The 20735-nt window shown below is 46.9% G+C and overlaps 1 protein-coding gene across 2 annotated transcripts in view; it reads right to left on the bottom strand.

The window, feature by feature from the left end:
• DHX38 (DEAH-box helicase 38) overlaps nucleotides 1-20735 on the bottom strand; it is a 1070683-nt gene that overhangs the window by 752900 nt on the left and 297048 nt on the right. The gene's annotated exons all lie outside the window — the stretch shown is intronic.

The raw sequence follows: 20735 nt of genomic DNA, 5'->3' as shown, positions 1-20735 counted from the left end.
CGAGAACTCGAGCGACGCGGAGCCGACTGCCGGGCCTCCAACAACTTTCGGGACTGCTCCCGCAAAGAGTTGGGATTCATGGCCCGACATCTGGAGCACGACTTCGGGTTGTGGTCGCGCTTCACGCAACAGAGGCACATGAGGTGGGGGTCCATAACCAACATCAGGAGGTTACAGGCCTCGCACGGCTTGAATCCGGTCCATCAATGGGACATCCCTCGTACATCAGGAGTCGGAAGACTCAAAAGAATTCGACAAAAGTCGAGAAAAAGTTAGTCAAAGATTGACTAAAGGATGGCTATCTCCGGATCTGCGCAAGGTTGGTGTGGAAAAAGAAAACTGACGTTAGCGTGCAGGGCGGCGTCCAAGTAGACACCGCAACGTCATCCTGGCGACCACGGCTCCAAGGACGGACACAGAGTCGACCGACGCCACCTACCGATGTGCAGGGGTACTGCTAAAGAAAAATCTTCAGATCCAGTCTGACGCCTGAGGGTAATTCTAAAGGTATAGAATCTATAACTGAAGTCTTTTGCAGATGTATATATGCGCACAATTTCCACGCAGTAGGTACCCATAGACATCCTTGGACAACCACCAACCATCTACCATGCTATGGAAAGAGTTACATTGTGGCAAAAGGATAAGTTACTTACCTGTAATCCTAGTTCTCTTCCAGGGGTATCCTCATCAAAGTCATAAGCACTGAATATTCCCGCCCATGTGCGGGACCCCGGAAACAATATAAAAATATATATGTAAAAACACATATTCTAGCTCCACATATATGTACGTACATATATTATTTTTCTCATACCAATGCAGCCCCAAACAGAGGCTAACACAATGTAAAACCTTGTACATGTACTGCAATTATAAAGGAAACAAAGAACACATTAAATCAAATATCCTTTGAATTTTGTGTTTTAATTGGTAAAACCACTCATAACTCTTGAAAATTGCTCATAAAAAGACATTGTTAGCCTCAGGCTGCATTGAAAAGCAATAACATAGAAAATGAAAGCATTTTCAACAAAAAACTGGCACTGTGCCTTTAAGGCAGACCTGACCCCAGGCTTCCCATCATGCCTCAGGGGTGACAGTTAGGTCAGTTGTTCTTTGCATAACCCTGATGTCAGGGCTAAATACAAATATAAAAACATACAGCTCTCATTTACCTGGGGAGGCGGGTGGGTTGCTTATGACTTTGATGAGGATACCCCTGGAAGAGAACTAGGATTACAGGTAAGTAACTTATCCTTCTCTTCCAGGGGATCCTTATCAATAGTCATAAGCACTGAATAGAATAGCAAGCCCAACAACCACCTGCAGGTAAATGATAAGTACATCTTCTACCTTAAAAGACCCAAAATCACAGCCCAGACTGGCTGTTAAACAGATTCCGAAAGGAGGCTTGGCCTACTTGGGTATCTCCTCTCGTGTCAGAATCAAGACAATAATGTGTGGTAAATGTATGGACGGACCGCCAGGTCGCCGCCTTACAGATCTCAGACATGGGCACATTATTGAGAAAAGCCGCAGTCGCGGCTCTTCCCCTGATGGATTGCACCTTGGGAGAAAACCCCAGGGGCTTTTGCGCTAGCTGGTAAGCAAGTTTAATACATGAAACGATCCATCTGGAAATGGAACGTTTTGAGGCAGCATGGCCTGTCCTGATCAATTCATAGTTAACGAAAAGATGATCAGAATGACGAATCACTTAAGACCTGTCAAGATAGAATTTTAAAACCCTTTTCAGGTCTAAAGAATGCAGAGCCCTCTCAGCTGGAGTAGAGGGGTTGAGAAAAAAGTGGGCAGAGAAATGGTCTGATTTACATGAAAATCTGACACCACTTTAGGCAGAAAAAATTGATGCGTCCGCAGCACCACCCTATTCAAATGGAACACCGTATAGGGTTCTGATGCACAGAGGGCTTGAATCTCGCTCACTCTGCGAGCCGACGTGATAGCCACCAAAAAAGCCGCTTTCCATGAAAGATGTTGTAAAGTAGCTTTGTGAATGGGTTCAAAAGGAGGACCCATTAACTTTGATAGCACCAGGTTCAACTCCCAGGGTGGAGAAGGAGGACGCACTGGAGGGTATACTTTTTTGAACCCTTGCAGGAAGTCCTTGACAGATGTTAGCTGTAAAAAAGAGGTTTGAGAAGGTGACCGCCTATAAGCCGTTATGGCCGCTAGGTACACCTTGATGGAATTAAATTTTAAACCTGCTTTAGCCAGATACAACAAATAAGGAAGAACTGCTTCTTCTTGACATTTGATCGGATCATGACTATTCTGTATACACCACATATAGAATTTCTTCCACTTGCATGCATACGAATGTCTGGTGGAAGGACGCCTTGCCTCTTTCAGAATGAACATGCAGTCCTATGGCAAACCTAGATGGCCGTATTGGATGACCCCAGGAGCCATGCTGCCAAGCTCAGTGACGGAAGGTTGGGATGGTAGATCCTCCCGTCCATCTTGTACCACAGGTCCGGCCTGCATGGCAGCCTCTTGTGAGGAGTCACTGACAGGTGAAGCAGGTCCGTGTACCACCACTGCCTCGGCCAATCGGGAGCAATCAGAATCATTGTTGTGCACAAGTGTGTTAGCTTGCTCACCACCTTCGGAATCAACAGGAGAGGTGGAACGGCGTACACAAATTCGCTTGACCAGTCATTCCAAAGAGCATTCCCTCTCGAGCCTGGCCGGTGGAACCTGAAGGCGAAGCTTTGGCATTTGGCGTTTTGGTCGTCCGCGAACAGGTCTATGGTGGGACGACCCCAGGATTGAAAAAGTTCCTCTACCACTTCGTCGTGAAGAACCCAGTCTTCCTTGTCGTCGAAATGACGGCTTAGAGCGTCTGCCCTCATGTTTTGCTCTCCTGGAAGGTGAACCGCCGTGATAGACAGCCGGCGAGCCAGAAGCCAATGCCAGATCCTCTGCGCTTCCAACGACAACGTCCGGGAGCGCGTTCCCCCCTGCTTGTTCAAGTAGTACATCGTGGTGGTGTTGTCAGTCTGTACTAGCACGGATGCCTCTTGGATTGAGGGGAGCAACGCTTTGAGAGCTAGGTGGACTGCTCTCAGCTCCAGAATGTTGATATGGTAAGTGCTTTCTTTGTGTGACCACTGACCTTGCACCTGCAGTGGGCCCATGTGCGCTCCCCAGCCCAGAAGGGAAGCGTCCGTGATCAGTATCTGCACAGGGGGAGGTTGGTGGAACAGGACTCCCACCTGCATATTCTGAGCTTTTGTCCACCACGGAATAGAAGCTCAAGCTGCGTCTGAGATGGTGATGTGATCGTCCCAGCGAGCTGACTGTTGATCCCACTTGTCCTCCAGATCCTGCTGAAGAGGACGCATTCGAAGTCTGGCATACCGGGACCAGGAAGATGCAAGACGCCATCAACCCTAGCAGGGAGGCAATCCTGCGCACTTTCTGAGCCTTGCCGCGAAGAATCAGTTGACATTTCTGGGTGATTGATGATTTTCTCTCCTCCGAAGGAAACACTTTTCCTGCTTCGGAGTCTAGCAGAGCTCCAAGGAAGTGGATCCTCTGGGTGGGCTGAATGACTGACTTTCCGAAGTTGACATGTAGCCCTAGTCTCTGGCAGAGCTGTATACAAGTCTGGAACTGATTTCTTACGTTGACTGGGGAAGGACCTTTCACCAGCCAATCTTCCAAGTATGGGTACACGAAGACCCCTCTGCGGCGTAGAGCAGCTGCCACCACTGCAACACACTTCGTGAACACCCGAGGGGCCGACTTCAACCCAAACGGTAGGACTTTGAACTGATAATGGGAGGGCCCCACCCTGAACCGAAGAAATCTTCTGTGACTGGGGTGTATTGGAACATGAAAATAAGCATCTTGCAGGTCCAGCGAACACATCCAATCTCCCTTCCGGAGATGTGGATATATTTGGTGAAGCGCCAACATGCAAAATCCTTCCTTTTTGATGTGCAGATTTAGTGTTCGCAAGTCCAGAATGGGTCTGTATTCTGCCTTCTGTCCTTTTTTCTTGACCAGAAAATAACGGGAGTACACCCCTTTTTCCCTCTGAGAGACCGGCACTCCCTCGATAGCTGACTTTTCAAGTAGAGTGGCGACTTCTCTTTGCAGTAGGTGCAGCTGATGATTTGATGTTGACATCGGGGGAACCGGTGGAGGCAGATGATTGAAACGAAGACAGTACCCATTCTGAAGCGTAGACAACACCCATCTGTCTTTTGTGATGCTTTGCCACTCTTTCAAATGATTTGCCAGGCTTCCCCCCACTGGAGTGGTCCACGGCGCTGGGGGAAGAAACGACTCATTGCATGGATTGAGTCTTGCCGGTGTTGTTGCCTTGTCGTTGATTACTTCCTCCCTTGTAATTACCCTTTCCTTTGTACTGGGACTTTTGCTGCCCCTGCTGATCGTGGCTCTTCAGCCAGTTCGGGGTTTGAACCGCTGCTTTGTAGAGCCCTTGTTGAAGGTGCCAAATTTCCTCTTGAACTGGAAGACTGGGTTCTTCACGATGAAGTGGTAGAGGAACTTCTTCTTCTCAAGACCCACCGCCTTGAGAGTTTCCAGCTCTGCCTTCATGCGCTGCATCTCTCCGTCCGCACTTGTGCCAAACAACGAAGCACCAGAAAAAGGCAAGTTCAATATGCGCGCTTGGGCTTCTGGTTTCAAAGCCGTTAGGCGCAACCATGATGACCTCCTTGCCGTTATCCCATGAACATACCCATGAGCTGCTAGGGTAGCCCCATCCGCTGCGGCGCTTATCACCTTGTTGGAGAGTTGACTGCCTTCCAGGAGGATTTCTTCAAAGTCCTTACGATCCTCTGCTGGGAGTTTCTCCACAAAACGCTGCAGAGAATCCCACAGGGATCGGTCATAATGCCCCAAGAGGGCTTCCGCATTGGCAACTTTGAGAAAAGCCGCTGATGTATTGCAGACCCGCCTTCCCCACGAGTCTTGCATCTTACTGTCCTTATCCGGAGGCACAGTGGAGGATGAGGCGACTGCATTGGACTTCTTCGCCGCCGCGATAATCACGGAGTCCGGGGAGGATCAGCTCTGAGGAATAGCGGGTTGTCCTCTGGAGATTTGTACTTTTTAAGGATACTTGCTGGAGCCGCCTTGGCCGTCGCTGGGGTTAAGAAGACGTCCATAACTGGCTCTATAATCCCCGGCACCAAAGGAAGAAGAGGTTTGGGTGCAGACCTTTGCTGTAGTGTTTCAAAAATTACTGAGGTCTTGATCTGCAGAGCTTTTAAGATAACTCCCAGCTTAATAGCTCCCCTACCAAGTATGTCCTGAAAAGTGAAGATATCATCAATTGGAGATACCCTCGTTGAAGGAGTCCGTTAGGGTAGGAGAGTAGTCTCTGTGAGAGCGGGTCGAGGAAGAAGACGTAGAAGGAGTTCTTCGCTCTCTCCTTGTGCTTCTTGATCGTGATCTACACCTGCTGGTTCGCGCCCTGGAGCGTGATCTTTCCCTCTGGCGAACTGGAGAGCGTGATCTTTCCCTCTGGCGAACTGGGGAGCGTGATCTTTCCCTCTGGCGAACTGGGGAGCGTGATCTTTCCCTCTGGCGAACTGGGGAGCGTGATCTTTCCCTCTGGCGAACTGGGGAGCGTGATTTTTCCCTCTGGCGAACTGGGGAGCGTGATCTTACCCTCTGGCGAACTGGGGAGCGTGATCTTTCCCTCTGGCGAACTGGGGAGCGTGATCTTTCCCTCTGGCGAACTGGGGAGCGTGATCTTTCCCTCTGGCGAACTGGAGAGCGTGATCTTTCCCTCTGGCGAACTGGAAGGCAGGAAAAGTGACGGGGCAGGAAAGGTGACGGGGCAGGAGAGGTGACGGGGCAGGAGAGGTGACGGGGCAGGAGAGGTGACGGGGCAGGAGAGGTGACGGGACAGGAGAGGTGACGGGACAGGAGAGGTGACGGGACAGGAGAGGTGACGGGACAGGAGAGGTGACGGGACAGGGGAGGTGACGGGACAGGGGAGGTGACGGGACAGGGGAGGTGACGGGACAGGGGAGGTGACGGGACAGGGGAGGTGAGGGGACAGGAGAGGTGACGGGACAGGGGAGGTGACGGGACAGGAGAGGTGACGGGACAGGGGAGGTGACGGGACAGGAGAGGTGACGGGACAGGAGAGGTGACGGGACAGGAGAGGTGACGGGACAGGAGAGGTGACGGGACAGGAGAGGTGACCGGGCAGGGAAAATGACAGTTAAGGAGCAGTGACGGGGTAGAAGTGACTTGTACTTATGTTCCTTGCCTATTTATTTATATACTATTGCATGACATTCACTGATGTGTCTGCAAAGCATATCTGTTGCCCCGAATTTGTGTGCTGAATTTTGACCTCCTGTCCTGAATTTTTGTCCTGAATTTTGACCTCTTGACCTGAATTTTTACACTCACCATCCTGAATTTGCCCCCATGCCATTGTTCCTGCTTATATTTCGCACGCTTCACATAAACCTGTATTCCCTATGAGTATTTGCTTTTTCCTGAATTAAACCTCAAATAAACATGTTTATCCATTGTTTGAATTAAATAACGTTGTAAGCTGTAACTGGTCAGTGAAATGCTAAACTTACTAAAAATTGGTATGTTTTGCGATTTCTAGCCACACCCCTGACTCCGCCCACTGATCCAATCTTCGGTTATTCCCACCCCCTGATTCTCCACCCACAGTTCCCCTACTTTTTATTCCCCACTTCGACCACTGAGTGCTATGCTGTGTTCTCAAACTCTTTGGCACCTCCAAAAGTGACGATGTAATCTTCCTCGCTAGAATTATGGCAAAACACTAAGGAGGTGCTTTTAATCTCTTTACCGGAGCCCCACTGAACCCTCAGGTAGGGCCTCTGAAATCATGCTAAAATCAGACTACAAGATTTTGAATAAAATCCTTGCAAAAAGAATCCACCAAATCCAGACCACCCTTGTTCATTCTGATCAGAATGGATTTATTCCGAAATGCAACACGTAATTAAATCTTCAGCGCTTCCTATAGCTGCTCAAGGAAGCTAAGATGGAAAATCCGGATGCAAGGATCATGTCAATCAACACGGAGCCTGTTTGTAGCACTCATGGAATTTGATGGGGAAATATTGAAGTGAATATCACTACACTGCTGGGGTATGGACAGGTAAAATAATGTCTACCTCAGTCAACGTCTTCGGAGGCATGAAACCGGGATACCCATTGTCCCCTAGGGCCTCTGCTGATCCCACTGGGAATGTAGTCTTTTCCTTATTTGACGAGGTCTGAGGGCATGCAAAGTGGCACACGGCTAAGGAAGAAATGCATGTCTCGCTCTGTGCAGATGATTTATGGCCATTAATTTGGGACCGCGGTGATGGGCAGGGACCTGTGAGTGCTTTCCTCAAACAATTTGGTCAGAAGTAAGACTGAAGGGTCAACTAGACAAAGGCATGAGTATTTCCAATTATGTCAGAGACAAGGAGCGGACATCCACAAATGTCAGATAAGGATATCTCATAGGAACTTTTCACATTTACGTACCTGGGAGTGCGCATTTATCACTAAGAGGAAGGCCTCATGGATGAGAATCCGGTAGCATCACTGCAGATTTTGAAGGATTACTTGTATTGCTGGAAAGCATTACCCATGACTGTCATGAGCAAGATCGTACGGTCAAAAATGGTGATGCTTTAAGGCTACTGTACTCCATTGGTAGCCTGTCATTATAGATCTTAAGGACTTTTTTCAAGAACCAAGATTCTCTGCTGAGGGACCAGGTGTAGGGCACTAGATTTTGAACTCTATTTCCTAGCATCTCAACTCCAATGAGCGGTGCAGTAGTTGGGCAGAGCAACCGGGACAAAACTGGGATCTCAAAGGACAAGGTGGGGGAGGGTGCTCTGGCTAGCTTACTAATGGGATGAGGGGCTACAGACAATAAATGCCCCAGAATGCTTTGGTTGGCACTGAAATTATAGAAACAAGCATTTGCAATGCAATAGATCTCGCATTAGGAAAGTTTGAGCTATTGGTATTGTAAATGACAAATTTTGTATTTATTTGTTGGTTTTGAAAATAGCGAAATTAATAGCTTTGTCATTTACAATGCCAATAGTTTTAACTTTCGCAAATATGACACCTATAGCATTTGTAATGCAATGTGTTGTATTTATGTGACTTAGATGTATTGATATTACAAATAAAAATGGCTTTTATTTTTTTTAATAATTAATACTTAACTAAAAGTTACTGTAATTTATAATGGCAATAGCTTTTGTAAATAACTTTCGTGAAGATTATGTTCATTGTATTTTATTGTGACGAAAAACCAAGAACAGAAGTGAAATATTTACATCTTTTTGTGACATTTGTAATAAAGCTAGAAACAGAGAGAACATATTTGAACCAGTTGTTGAATGGTTGCACAGATTGATGCTGTGGTAGCGCTGAGTGATGTTGTGGTGGCGACGAGGGATGCTGTGGCGTACAGTGATGCTGTGGTAGCGCATAGTGATGTTGTGGTGCCCCTGAGTGATGCTGTGGTGGTGCTGAGTGATGCTATGGTGATGCGATAGAGTGAGTGCGATAGATAGACAGATAGAGTGAGGGCCATAGATAGATAAAGTGTATCCATGTTGCATTGAGTAGAGTGCAAGTATGAGGTGTGTAATTATATGGCACTGAGTGGTAATATTGGGAGTGTATGTTGTATTCAGTAGAGTGTTATTTTGTGGCATGTAATTATGTGGTACTGAGTGGTATTTGGAGTGTATGTTGCATTGAGTGCTGTGTAATTATGTGGCGTGTAATTATGTGGCACTGAGTGGTATTTGGAGCGTATGTTGCATTGAGTGCAGTGTAATTATGTGGAGTGTAATTATGTGGCACTGAGTGGTATTTGGAGCGTATGTTGCATTGAGTGCAGTGTTAATATGTGGCACTGAGTGGTATTTGGAGTGTATGTTGCATTGAGTGCAGTGTTAATATGTGGCACTGAGTGGTATTTGGAGTGTATGTTGCATTGAGTGCAGTGTTAATATGTGGCACTGAGTGGTATTTGGAGTGTATGTTGCATTGAGTGCAGTGTTAATATGTGGCACTGAGTGGTATTTGGAGTGTATGTTCCAGTGCAGAGTGTGAGGGTGTGCAGAGTGTGAGGGTGTGCAGAGTGTGAGGGTGTGCAGAGTGTGAGGGTGTGCAGAGTGTGAGGGTGTGCAGAGTGTGAGGGTGTGCAGAGTGTGAGGGTGTGCAGAGTGTGAGGGTGTGCAGAGTGCGAGGGTGCGCAGTCTGTGAGGGTGCGCAGTCTGTGAGGGTGCGCAGTCTGTGAGGGTGCGCAGTCTGTGAGGGTGCGCAGTCTGTGAGGGTGCGCAGTCTGTGAGGGTGCGCAGTCTGTGAGGGTGCGCAGTCTGTGAGGGTGCGCAGTCTGTGAGGGTGCGCAGTCTGTGAGGGTGTGCAGTCTGTGAGGGTGCGCAGTCTGTGAGGGTGTGCAGTCTGTGAGGGTGTGCAGAGTGTGAGGGTGCGCAGAGTGTGAGGGTGCGCAGAGTGTGAGGGTGCGCAGTGTGAGGGTGTGCAGAGTGTGAGGGTGTGCAGAGTGTGTGAGGGTTCAGTGTGTGTGAGGGTGCAGTGTGTGTGAGGGTGCAGTGTGTGAGGGTGCAGTGTGTGAGGGTGCAGTGTGTGAGGGTGCAGTGTGTGAGGGTGCAATGTGCGCAGTGTGTGTGAGGGTGCAGTGTGCAGTGTGTGTGAGGGTGCAGTGTGCAGTGTGTGTGAGGGTGCAGTGTGTGAAGTGTGCGTGAGGGTGTAGTGTGGGCAGTGTGTGAGGGTGCAGTGTGTGAGGGTGCAGTGTGTGAGGGTGCAGTGTGTGCAGTGTGTGTGAGGGTGCAGTGTGTGTGAGGGTGCAGTGTGTGAGGGTGCAGTGTGTGAGGGTGCAGAGTGTGTGAGTGCAGTGTGTGTGAGTGCAGTGTGTGTGAGTGCAGTGTGTGTGAGTGCAGTGTGTGTGAGTGCAGTGTGTGTGAGTGCAGTGTGTGTGAGTGCAATGTGTGAGGGTGCAGTGTGAGGGTGCAGTGTGAGGGTGCAGTGTGAGGGTGCAGTGTGAGGGTGCAGTGTGTGTGAGGGTGCAGTGTGTGTGAGGGTGCAGTGTGTGCATGTGTGTGAGGGTGCAATGTGTGTGAGGGTGCAGTGTGTGTGAGGGTGCAGTGTGTGTGAGGGTGCAGTGTGTGTGAGGGTGCAGTGTGTGTGAGGGTGCAGTGTGTGAGGGTGCAGTGTGGGCAGTGTGTGTGTGGGTGCAGCGTGTGTGTGTGTGTGTGTGTGTGTGTGTGTGTGTGTGTGTGTGTGTGTGTGAAGTGCCCACTATGAACTGAATGTATGCAAGCACAGGTGTACAGGATCTGGTAGTCCACAAGGCATGGCTCTTTGTCACAGAGAGGTCACTAGCCTAGGTAGGGGTCAGGCCAGTTTGCCAACAATTAATCATGCTTGGGCCCTAGAGAGCACACACGCCTCAACTGGAGAATCGCGATTCAGCACATGAAGGAGGATTTTCAAGGGGGATGACTGTTCTTGTGTGGGCTAGACCTCCTGAAGTGCAAAGTGCTTTTAGAAACTCAGAAGCCTCCTACCCTCTGAATACCCGCGAGTTCTAGGAAACACAAGACTAGATAGGGGGAAGGAGAGTGGGAGATGGCATGGGATCTAAAGATGAGAGAAGGGTGCGGGGAGATGAGTGAACATCAATGGAAAAAGTGGAAGATGGAGGGAGGTGATAAGATGAGGCAGGATCACGAGGGGAGAGTACAGAAAGAGCAGAAGCGGGGGAAGGAGAGAGAAAAGAAAATAGTAGAAATGGAGAAGCATGGGGAGAGGGCAGAAAAGAGATGGGGGTGAGAGGATAAATAGTTGGATAGAAGGACCAGGAGAAAAGGATGGAAGGTGGTGAGAAGAGGGTGGATGAGATAAGGGCGAGGATGTAGGTGGAAGAGAGAGACTCAAAAGAGATGGGAGTGGAAAGAGACTATAGAGGAAAAGGAGGCTGGAGAGGAGAGGAGCAAGAAAGATCAGGGGGGAGGGGGCAGGGAGGCCAGAGGAGCTGTGAAGCATCCAGACTGTCCTGAAGAAAATAAGGTGCGAGGTGGAGGTGAGGTCAGAAAGAGATGAGACGGGCGGATGGAGAGGGGGAGAGGAGGTGGACATATGGGGGTGGGGACGGAAACATGCTAGAAATGACGAGCAGGGAGAGAATAAAACAGATGTGGATAAGAGAAGGGGTTTACGCAGGAAGAGGGGAAGTAGAACGCTGCAAGGCGAGGAAAGAACATCGGAAGATGAGAAAGAGGGGTGGGGAGAACAGAAGGAGAGGAGGACGGATACGCATAGGGAGAGAAAATAAAGAAAATAAGGCGAGAGTGGAGAAGATAACGAGATACAGAAGAGACGATGGCGGAGGGGACGAAAGCAATGAGATAAGGATGAGAGGATGGGACGGAGGCTGGAGAAGTGAAGGGCATGGAGGGCGGGAGAAGTGTGAGGGAGCGAGCATAGGACGGAGGAGGGAAAAAGCTTCTGAGGGAATAGTGGAGGGGAGAAGAGAAAGGAGAAGCAGAGGGAAGAGAGACAAGAATGAAATGTTGATGCGTAAGAAGTGTAGGAAAGAAAGAGTGACGGGTGAGGACTCTAGGGTGGAATATTGTAAGAAATGGGAGGCAAAGAGAAGTGATGTGAAGAAAGTGGATGCGAGAACATTATAAAAGAGAGTGCTGCTGTAGAGAGTACACGAGGAGAGGGAGGACAGGGCATGAAAAGAGTGCACCTGAAGATGCTTCAAAGGTGGTGAGAGGGAGCAAAGGGAGGGCTGGGAAGTAATGATGTGGAAGAAGTGAGGCGTAGCCAGAGATTGGGGGTGCGGGGGTAGAGGAGTAGGTGCAATGGAATGGTATAGTGAGGGGGAGTAGCGTAGCGGAAGGAGAGAAGGAACACGAGAGACTGCGCAGAGAGGTCAAGAGAGTGACGTGTGTGGTGGTGTGCATCAGGAGGCACTGGGACAAAGGCAGTCAGAGAACGAGTGAAAAGAGACAGGCCACGTGGAGTAGGAGACAGCGAAGTGGAGAGGGTGGTCACAGGATTAGAAGCGGCCCAGGTAGAAATGTGGGGAAAGAAGTGAGCCGCGGAAGGACTGCATGGTACACCCGGAAGGAGGGGAGGAACAAGGGAGGGGAAGGACACCTTCGGGTAATGTTTGCGCTATATAAAAGCGCATTAAATAAATAAGTAAATGAAGTCCACTTTAGAAATTGTAAAATTCCTGGAGTCCAGTTTGTTTTGCTCTCTGCCGTCAAGTATTTTCAGTAGAGCAAGGAGTACGATTACAAACATGAACATTACGAACCTCCTGGAAATTAAAGATACTTGCTATGGCTGCAATAAATGTACTGGTTTGCGTGAACTAAATTTCATGTTTCTGTGTATTCCCTTGAGAGCCTCTGTGTCATGTCATTGTATTATTGTACCTGATGCCTGTATACGGTTCCTCGCAGATTCGTAGTGCTGCATGTGGATGTAGCTGTGTGTGTTTCTACATGAACTGAGTAAGAAGTGTTTTTCACTTGTCTTTTACATGTGATGGAGGGTAAAGATGTGCACGTGTTTTATACGCATATAAAAATGGGGCTAAGGTATGTGACTGGGGGTTTATACTATGTAGTGTTGTTTGATTGTGCCGAGTGTGCAAATGTCCATGTCTGTGGGGCAGGCTGTGTATGATTGCGTGCTGGGCGCAGCTGAGAAGTTAGGGATGCGGTAAAGAAATATGGTAAAGAGTACATCTCCTGAGATGCCCGATTAGTGTCCCTAACTCCACTCACACCGCCGCCCACAAATCCCACTACACTGAGAACAGATATCATCTGTACCTGCCAAAAAGAGCGGTGCTAGGCTTTACATGAAAATCACACGTTACAGATTGTTTTGTATGCCCGGAGAGGTTAGGTCACAGTGGTGTGCCCAGAATCACAGGATGTCGACCCAATGACAGGAGTGGAGCCTGATTGCCCAGTTCCAAAGACAACAGCTCTCGACCTAGTGCCTGTACATGTCTCAAATGTACTGGTACTCACGCTCCCAGAATACAAACCAGCGACTGCTACACGCGCCTATTAAAAATGTTGTACCTTGCTTAGAAATTCAGGTACTCTGTGGCCGACAATAGTTCCGGAGATGCTCTAGGTGGTGTTGTTGGTGCGCCTTTAAAGTACCGGAGCAGCGAGAAGCTGTCTATACAGTGCCGTGGCTGAGGCAGGCAGCCGGGTGAGCGGACAAGCATACGGGTATAGCTCCTGATCCGCCAGTGTCCCATCCCCAGCAGGCAAAAAACGTAGGAAATGTCTGTAATTCCTTGTGTTTTAAAGGTGTCTAATGCAAGTATGGACAACAAAATGTGGCTGCGCGTTCTGGCGAGCCCGTTCACAGCACCCCTTGGTATCTGCAACCTAGTCTCAACCGGACACCACACATCGTTCCGCATACAGCGACTTGTGTTGGGGATGTCCCGGCTACAATAAAAATGCGCCCAGTAAGACGGTGCGCTGCTCCTTGGAACGCTTGGAACAGGGTGTATTAAATACTATACATGTGACCACAATCCGACAATTCACGACAGCACAAGCAACATCTACAAGCACAGATCGACCATTTTTTCAGGAGAGAAATGCAAGTTAAATAGGAAAATGACGAGACCTTAAAACCCGCAAACTAACTCCAACCCCGAATCTTTGAATAAATATCGTATGGACGCATAATTACAAACTGGGGCTTTTTTCAGAAAACAAATCACTGGCCTGTAACTGAACAAGCAAGCGAAACATAGGAATAAATCGCCCTCATATTTGTGAAGCAGACGAGATCGAAAAGCAGCTTGCCACTAGCTCAAAGCAGGGCATGTTTTTCTTCTCTTCCGGTTTTAGGAAGCGTGCTGTGTTTGCCTGTTGAGAGCAAAGGAGACTGCAGTCCCCGGAGATTCAGGCCTCGGCGCGCCCATTGACGCGCTGTGTAATTTTCAACAAGCAGTTCACCAATCAATCCAACCGTGACAGTACTGTCACGGACAACAATTTAGTACAGAGACCATTTTAAATGTCTCTTGCCCAAACACTGTAGTCTATTATTACAAATCTGAAATCGTTTAAAATGTAATTTTTTAGGCTCTGGATACACTTGAAACCTATATTAGGATAACATCTTTTGGAATAGATTGAGAAAAACTAAAGTACATAAGTGCTATTTTAATTCATGGTGTTTTTTTGTTTTAATCCCTTTTAAACTCCCAGTAGAAACGAAATCACGACCACTGCCCGTTTTAATATATTACTGGTCTAGTCATGCATGATTAAAGTGTTTAAAAGGTAGCCCTTCCCGGTGCTGCGCTCGGGTCCGAGAGAGGCAAGGCTACTTTTTTGTTTCCGATATTTGAAGAAACCACTATGACGGTTGCAGGGTGTGCAAACGCTGCGGGGTATCGGTTACTGCAGACAGGGTTCTTATAGTACATTACAAGAAGGAGGGTTATACCCAAGCAGTCACGGGGACCTGGGCGGTAAGTAGTACATGTAAAGGGGGGTCCCCGTCTGGGAGAAGGTTATGTGGCACAACCAACAAAAAATAACAAAGCCACTTTAGAAAGAAAAACTAAAATAGAATTCTTCGCTTTTAGAAAAAGTGTATTGTCAATTATTCACAATACATTGATTAACGACTTCGAGGAATTTCATACAATTGTCACAAAATTATTGTGCCCCGATAGGAAAGGGAGGAAAGGTGAGAGGGAGTGTTTGAGGGAAGGGTTGGTGAGGAATGAATAAACACAGTTGTGGGTGATGAGTACACACAATATAGGCAGGATCAAAAGCAATTACAACAGCAAAAGCCAAATAATTAATAAAGGCATAGTACAATAAATAATTTTTCAGCAAAACTTTCGACGGACACTGAGTCACTCCTGGACTGTAAAGGACAAGTGCCGGAAGTTGAGTGGAAGACACCGTCGACGTTTCGACCCCTATGAGTAGGCTCAGTTCAGTCCTTAAGTGGGGTCTTCATCAGGACTAAGAGGGTGGGGGGGGTTGTTGTGGGGCAGTCCTGTTTGAAACAAATAGTAGACCTATAAATTAGATGATTTGGAAAAGGGTACAGCATAGTCATTTCATTCGGACTATGATGGAGGTAGGAATATTAAAGGAATTACCATGGACTCGTGGCCGATTTGGCTCGCGATGAGGAGCAGCGATGGGCTGTGGTGGGTCACAAGTCAGTCGCCGGGAGAGTAAATCTCACCATGAGCTACAGAGGAGTAAAAGAGAGGCAGCAATGTCCAAATTCCTTTCCTGGATATTTCCATTTATGTGGAGCAAGATCACCTTTTGACTACCTTATTTAGGAAACCCACGGAACGTAACTCCTTGTTACAATATGGGAGTCACCACCCTCGAGGCCTTAAAGATAACCTCCCTATTGGCCAATTCCTCAGGATAAGAAGAAACTGTTCCACACGTGAGAACTACCAAAAAGAATCTGAAATCCTAAGCAAACGCCTCATCTCACGTGGATACCCATCCCGTATGGTCAGACGGGCTAGGAAAAGGGCCTGGTACAATCCACGGGAGTCTCTACTAAAACCAGACAAGAATGACCAGTCACAGGCAGATCGGATCATTTGTGTAACAACTTTCTCCACACGGAGCAATTAAATCAAACGCATTATCAACAAAAATTGGTCGATTGTATCAGATGAGGTCATGCAGACCCAGCCCCCCCTTCACTCTTTCAAGAGAGCTAAAAACCTCAGGGACATGGTGGTACACTCATACCTAGAACCAGTAACTCAACCTACTCTCACAAGCCTCTGGAATCTTCCACCGATACTAGGACACCACAGATGTGGTAATTGTACCGCATGTGAAACCACCATTCAGTTAAAGATCTTTGACTATGGTGAGCGGTCCTACAAATTAAAACATCACACCAACTGTAACTCGAGTTGCGTCATCTACATCATTCAATGCCCCTGCAGACAAGTGTACGTGGGCCAAACACAACAGAAGATTAAGTCACGCATCTCTTCCCACTCCAGCAGGTTACACTGTAATGTGGTTGGTGCCCCTTTAGTTGACCACTGGCAAAAGAAAGGACATGCTGTCTCTGATCTAAGATGGTTTGTAATCGAAAAGGTCACTTTGGGAAGAAGAGGAGGGAATCTACCTTTGGTGCTTAACACTCGTGAATCCAAATGGATGTCTCTCTTAGATTCTATTAAACATGGTCTGAATGAACAAGATAGCAGTCTAGCTCAGCTGGCAGCTCTGGGTTAATCTTTATTGACTATTTCTGATCTGTTTACAACTTTTATATTATTGTTCCCACTTCTTCATAATTCTGGATTATTCAACATGTGCATGTGATGACCGCGTGTTAATGAATCTCCCTTTTTCAACCCCATGCTTGGGAGTTGCAGGGCGTATACCATTAACTGCATCCAATGAGCGTACCCCCTGTTTTTCATCATATGAACACATCTGTAATGTCACCCATGTGTGTTTGTTAGCCCTGAGTTTATGTATTGCTCATCTTTTGACCAAATTCAGACTGACATTAATGTCCCCTTACTCCAAACATGTATGCATAGAGTGCTTGGTAATGCAACTCCCTTTTCAACCTCATGCTTGAGAATTGCAGGGACTGCCCCACAACAACCCCCCCCCCACCCTCTTAGTCCTGATGAAGACCCCACTTAAGGACTGAACTGAGCCTACTCATAGGGGTCGAAACGTCGACGGTGTCTTCCACTCAACTTCCGGCACTTGTCCTTTACAGTCCAGGAGTGACTCCGTGTCCGTCGAAAGTTTTGCTGAAAAATTATTTATTGTACTATGCCTTTATTAATTATTTGGCTTTTGCTGTTGTAATTGCTTTTGATCCTGCCTATATTGTGTGTACTCATCACCCACAACTGTGTTTATTCATTCCTCACCAACCCTTCCCTCAAACACTCCCTCTCACCTTTCCTCCCTTTCCTATCGGGGCACAATCATTTTGTGACAATTGTATGAAATTCCTCGAAGTCGTTAATCAATGTATTGTGAATAATTGACAATACACTTTCTAAAAGCGAAGAATTCTATTTTAGTTTTTCTTTCTAAAGTGGCTTTGTTATTTTCTGTTGGTTGTGCCACATAACCTTCTCCCAGACGGGGAGCCCCCTTTACATGTACAGGGTTCTTATAGTATGCATCTATCTGAAAAAGTGTGTTTGTGTGCTCCTTTTATACCTCTAACAGTAAACACGTAGGTTAAAAAACGTTCATTAAATCACATTAACTTTTTGGATAGGATCCCCCCCCCCAGGAAAGAAACTACGGGTAAGATGCATTTACCCCTGAAAGGATCGCACTGTCACAAAGACCGCATTGTTTGGTGTTAATGTGTTACACATAGCAGGGACTGTCCAATTAGCAGTCAAACGTCCCAAGCAGGGGTCGGTTTTGACTCTGCTCGCAGGTAGCTTCGCTGTGGCTACATAGCAGAAGATTCAATCGAATCCAGGGGGCGCCCCCCATGCGCATGGAGAAATGGCAGGGAGGGGGGGGTTGGACAGTAAGGGCGGGGACTGGAGTGGTGCGAGCTGGAGATACTCGTGTAACTACGGCACATTTCCCACTGCTTGTTGTGCGAGTGTATTTGAGCCTGCGCACTCTGCCTTGAACCGCTTGGCAACTTGAATGCTGCAGGTTATTTCTCCAGAGCCATGTGCTCACAGGAAGTGATGCAGCTCTGAAAGCGATGCACTAGTTGGCATTTGTTCTGGCGCAAGCTGCAGCCATGTGATCGAGGCATTTAAAGCATAACAGGAAGTAGCGGCTACGGTTTGGTGAGAAGGAAGGATTCTTTTTGACTGATCCTTTTGCACGCCCGTCAGGGCATAATTATTAAGTGGAAGAGATGCTCCCTTTAAGAAGACGGAGAAAAATTACAGAAAATAAACACAATGTGTAGAGATTACGTAGAGGTTGTGATGGTTGTGGTCAACCACTAAAACGGCGGATTACACTCAGAAACATGGGTCTCTGGTGGTTTATAAAAAAAGAACATATTTTCACAAACATGTTTGTGTGTATATGTATGTAGTCTAAATAAAGACACGGCAAGCAGGGGGCGGGGAGCCGAACCCTTTGATATAGCTCACGGCCAGCGCGCACTGCGCACGCAGGGGAAGCCTGTGGGAGGGAGGCTGATGGCTTTGATGTGGGGAAATGCGCGTGCTTGTGTACACGTGACCCCCGTGAACTGTCTTAAATCTGCCAATGGTTTGAGAACTTATTTTGCACACTAAAATTCGACCCTATCCATTCCTTGCGGAATGGGATAGGCTAGATCTAAACATGTAAATTAGGCATGGATGAAATTTATGCTGGCATAGTCTTGCGGCATTTCAAAATATGATTATTATACAAAATGCCTGTGATTGTGCCATGTCAAGTAACTAAGATTTCGTTTGTGCAAAAATCCTATCGCTCAAGCACAGGAAGAACTCAGACCGAACTTAAAGAGGGAGATGGACTCCCAGGGAGACAGTTTCTTCTGCATGATGTGTTTGCAAAATGTGGGGGACCACCAATGCCGAACCTCAGACCTGATATGGTTGTATAAGACACATCTCTATGACTGAAGCTTGAAACTAATTAAAGTCTTAAAAATACCATTTTGGGAAGGGAATTGAACAATGAAGATTGGGAGAAGGTCCTGGGCTATGGAAATGCCCATGGAGATTTTAGAAAGGACTTTCATAGAGCCTACTTGCCTTTGAAAAGGATCAATAAAATCTATACATTGTTCACCTCTAACTGTGCCAGGTGCACACACATGGAAGCTGGGTTCTTAAATATGGTGTGGGAATGTCCTTGGTTTCAACACTAACGGAAGGAGATTAATGACTGCCTAGCAAAGACCATGGGGAGAACACATTTCCATGTGCTAACGGATCCTAGTTGTGCCTCTTTCCATGCCTAAAGCATAAGGTGTTCAACTGATTTTTAGACTTAGCCTTGCAGTTAGGGAGGAGACCCACAGAAATGACACAGATGTCACAGGGGGGTCCACTCCGCTTTGCAAAAATAGAAGCTCAGCTCAGTAATGGGCTCAGGTGTCCAATAACAATGCTACAGAACAAGATACTGGCGAGTTGTGAGATGGGGTGCAAACTACCAGAACAGCAATAACACCCAGCCAAGCAAGTAGGTGAGGGGGCCAGGTGAGCGAAGGGGAAATGGTCTATCTGTTGCCCTGGTTAAAAAGGAATTAGAAGGTAACAAAAGGGAGGCCCCAGAGCACTGGCAACACAGTGCAAATATTATGAGAAGGATGAACACAGGTGGGCTATACACTCGCCTGCCTGCCTGCCTTAGTATGCATGAAAATAGTACATTGTGAAATAAACTGCCACTAGACCCATCAGATAATTACCAGCTACTGAATACAGTAAATTACAGGCCAGACATACATGAAGGTTTTGAAGTGTGCAACAGTAATGACTGGAAAAACAATATGACGTAGTGTAAATGTCATAATAAAGCGACAGCAAGTAGTCATGGGGACACCACGGGTCCTAAAGATAATCATTATAAGTGGAATTCGAAAAATGTCTCAAACCACTTGAGTGTGTTGCTCCAGAGTGGCCAATGAGAACAGTCCGTGAAATAAGAAGGGAAGCTCCACCGTGTCAAAAGACTCTGAACAGTCCAACACTACTACATACAGCTACTCTTCTGACTGGCTTTCTAGCTGACCTAATATGGCTTGAGTACTAAGCTCAGCACATCGAACTTTGTTCAAAGTCATATATTAAAAGAGACTTCTCTACAGTTTCTTCAATGAAGAGGTATGGAGTATACGTTTTTGAACCCCTGCGCATGCTAATTTTCCAACTAGTGTTATGAGAATTTACCTGAAAATATGTTTTTGTAGGTTTGAAAAAACTGACTTTGTCCAGTTGTTGTCAGATTGTAAAGGGCTACCGCAAGATTAATTAACTTCTGAAAATACTATGGGCAGCAGTCAGAGAGAGAAGAGCTTTTTTTTTAAATGTCTTTTATGTTTTGCATATTTCAGACAGTAGCAGTGTACATTTACAAAACCCTCAGCTGAATCTATAAAAACAAGCAATATTTGTCCAATTTAATCACCAAGACGCAGCAGGCATTTAGTCCCAATTGAGAGGTCAAGTCTCCAGTGGTGAAATCAATGTCTGATGCCCACACTAAAGGCAACCAACACAAAGTGCCTCCGGTTCAATCAAATGCCAGGCCGCTCCGCTTCTCTGTAAGCTTTGATTTATACTATGCGATGGAGCGTTCTGTGAAGGTGTTTAAAATGCATTTATCAAAGCTTACAGGATTATTGCCATATCAATTAAGAAAACACCTCAATGGCTCACAATATAACTAAGGTTCCCAGTTTTCTGTTTTTACTTATTTTTACATGTAAATATAGACAGAAAACAATGTGTTTCCTGTCTGTATTTATTTTTAGAAGTGGAAAAATACAGAAAATGGTGCTTCTTGCGAGTGACTCTCCATGCTGTCCTTCATTAATCCTACGCCAACAGTTAAGCAGATAGACATCATGAAGAGAGAAAAAAATCCTGCATTATATTTCCTGAAATACAGGCATGAGTTAATAAATATTTGTATATAATAGTAATA

The sequence above is a fragment of the Lissotriton vulgaris genome, chromosome 12 (genome assembly GCF_964263255.1).
Source record: "Lissotriton vulgaris chromosome 12, aLisVul1.2, whole genome shotgun sequence".
Taxonomy (NCBI): Eukaryota; Metazoa; Chordata; class Amphibia; order Caudata; family Salamandridae; genus Lissotriton; species Lissotriton vulgaris.
Note: the sequence above shows the minus strand (reverse complement) of the source record. Positions and strands in the feature narration are given on the sequence as shown.